The following is a 2504-nucleotide window of genomic DNA, read 5'->3' as shown; positions in this document are numbered from 1 at the left end:
AATTATTATATTATTTATTTGTATTAAAACTGTAAACCTACTTTTGCCCATCCCTGTATACACACACATATATATTGTCTCTGTCAGCTCAAGGGATAATCTCTTTGTTTCCAGTGTTGTAAAATTTCTAAATGCTCTAATGCTCTTTCTTAGACACTGTACTTTCTATCCATTATTCTGGGCCCTTCATGGCTACAGAAAATCTGCACATAGACAAGGCAATTAATTCTCGTAATAAAAAAATACCCCTCTCCACGTAGCCAAGGTCTCCATCAGATTTCACGGTGAGTTTATGGTACCTCACATTCTCTACCACAGGTGAATTTTCTTAAGAGTCTGTGGGGTTATGATCAATTCTTCCTGGAAGTATTAGCTTTTCACAAACTGCCTCCTTGATCAATAAATACTGTGATATTTTATTAGGTTCCGTGAAGAGGGAAGGCGAAACATGCATTAAATTAGCAATTTTGCTCTCTTGTGTTGTATATTCTCGTAACATGTAGGTCTTGTTGGCCTTGTGGTAAAGTCTCCTGTCATTCATTCTGATAAGCACTCTATAAATTCTCAAGAAAAATGGCCAACAGCAGGAAAAAACTGGAAGGCATTACTCTAATTTTCACACTTAGGCTTGAAACTCCATGATCATGAAGTTCATCCTTAAAAAGAATTTAAAAAATCTTAATCTGTTCTCTGGCTTTCCATTTCTCTACATCTATATGAACTTCAGTAATTCTCCAGGTAATGCTCCCTTATAATCTGTTTTATAGGTGTAATCATATCCTATGTAATAAAAGCGTAATGTGCAAATCTACCAAACCGCAAAATGACTGGTTGGTGAGGGGTGGGGATGGCCCACAGGCAGCGCCAGGCCAGACAAGGCATGTGCCGGCAGGTGGCAGGCAGAGGGAGGGGACAGCGATTGGGGGTGGGGGGACTGGGGGAGTGGCGATGACTAGCGGCAGCGGAGGGGCAATCAGGGGGAGGCAGGGCCAGGCACTTGCCAGCTGGCTGGCGCAGTTCCCTGATTGGCCCACCTGGTTGCCTCCGTAGGCCACTGCCGGTGGTGGTGGTGGCAGGGGCTGCCCTAAGCCGTCAGTCAGACATCTCCTGAGGCTCCCGGACTGCGAGAGGCTGGGCTGAGGGGACCCCCCCGCCCCCCGCCCCAGTGTATGAATTTTCATGCACCGGGTGTCTAGTGGCTTAATAACATCTTTGGAGTGTCCACCCTCTGACCTGCTTTCCTGCCACTCTTCTGCACAGGCCACTTTTAGCATTCTTGGTAGTTGTTTACACATCTTAAAGCATCAGTTGCATTGAACTCGATCCCAAGGCTAGAACTATGCTGGATTCTTAAAATGTTGTCTCCAAACATCATTTTGGGGACAGAAGACATATGCAATTCACCAGCGAACTTCTCCATGTCCGCTGACTTCATGATGTGGGTCTTAGCCACTGTCAGCTTCCAGGGCCTGAAGGAGAAGTCCAGGGGCTGCTCTGGAAGCCGCGGGCCATGTGGGTCAGGCGGGGCCTGTGTGGGCTGCAGGGAACAGGTTGCCGCGGTAGCAGCGGTGGACACTGGTTCCCCAGCCTCGCTGCCGTAGTGGCCTTGTTCTGGAGATTTTCTCAAGGTATTTTGTTGATGATTTCCATTTTTGGTAACATCTCTGAAATTCCTATTACCACAAATTCATAGGGGTTGTTTCTTTATTTTTATTTTGTTATATTTCTATCTTTGTTTTTTTGTTCCTTTTTCTGAGTGGTTTATTCTATGGAGTTTTGGAGTTCTGTTTTCTATTTTTAATCCCCAAGAGCCATTTTTGTCCTCCGAATGTTCTTTTCTTATAGTTTCACGTCTTTGTGGGGATTGTAAAGTTTATTGGCAACTTTGGCTCAAACAGTTGTATAATTTCAGAATCTAAGCTTTATTTGAAAATAATTGGCTAATTTAGTCAAAGAACCTAGCTAATCCTTGTCCTAAAATATTTTTAAAATAGCTAATACTCAAATTATGTATTATTACTCTACATGTTTAGGTGTGAATATGAACATTGTAATCAAAATTTGCCTCAACTATAAACTGAACCTGTAAGCATCTAACCTTAATTTGCTGAATATAGATTTCTAAACATTTATTAGTAATTTATAATCACAAAAGTGAATTAGCATACTGCTCTATTGCTTTGTTTACATTTTATTGTGTAACAGTACTTCTTTTGCTAAGTTTTGTGAATTTTTCCCCATTTCATTTCATGGAATACAACTGTGTAACTTATTTTCCTCCCTTCTCAGGACTTTAGGAAATACCTAAAATCCAAGTTAGATACACTCACCACAGAGTTATATTAGTAAATTTATTTAACAGAACAGCATCTATACATATCCCATATCTACTATATTACATATCCACTATTAAGTGTGAAAAATTGCATATAGATGAGGACGCAGATAATAAGCTTAGAGAACCCTACCCAGTAGGAACCCTCGGTCATGCCCTACTTTGTAAT

General features: G+C 41.4%; 1 pseudogene across 1 annotated transcript; it reads right to left on the bottom strand.

The window, feature by feature from the left end:
- Positions 1-328: 328 nt before the first annotated feature.
- On the bottom strand, positions 329-1497 carry LOC308527072 (TIP41-like protein; annotated as a pseudogene). Its single transcript has 2 exons — positions 1199-1497; positions 329-780 (listed from the first exon to the last, which is right to left on the bottom strand). The product of its transcript is annotated as a TIP41-like protein (transcript).
- Positions 1498-2504: the final 1007 nt, after the last annotated feature.

This window comes from Myotis nattereri (genome assembly GCF_964212035.1).
Source record: "Myotis nattereri genome assembly, chromosome: 11".
NCBI classification, from domain to species: Eukaryota; Metazoa; Chordata; class Mammalia; order Chiroptera; family Vespertilionidae; genus Myotis; species Myotis nattereri.
This window is presented reverse-complemented; position numbering and strand designations above follow the sequence as displayed.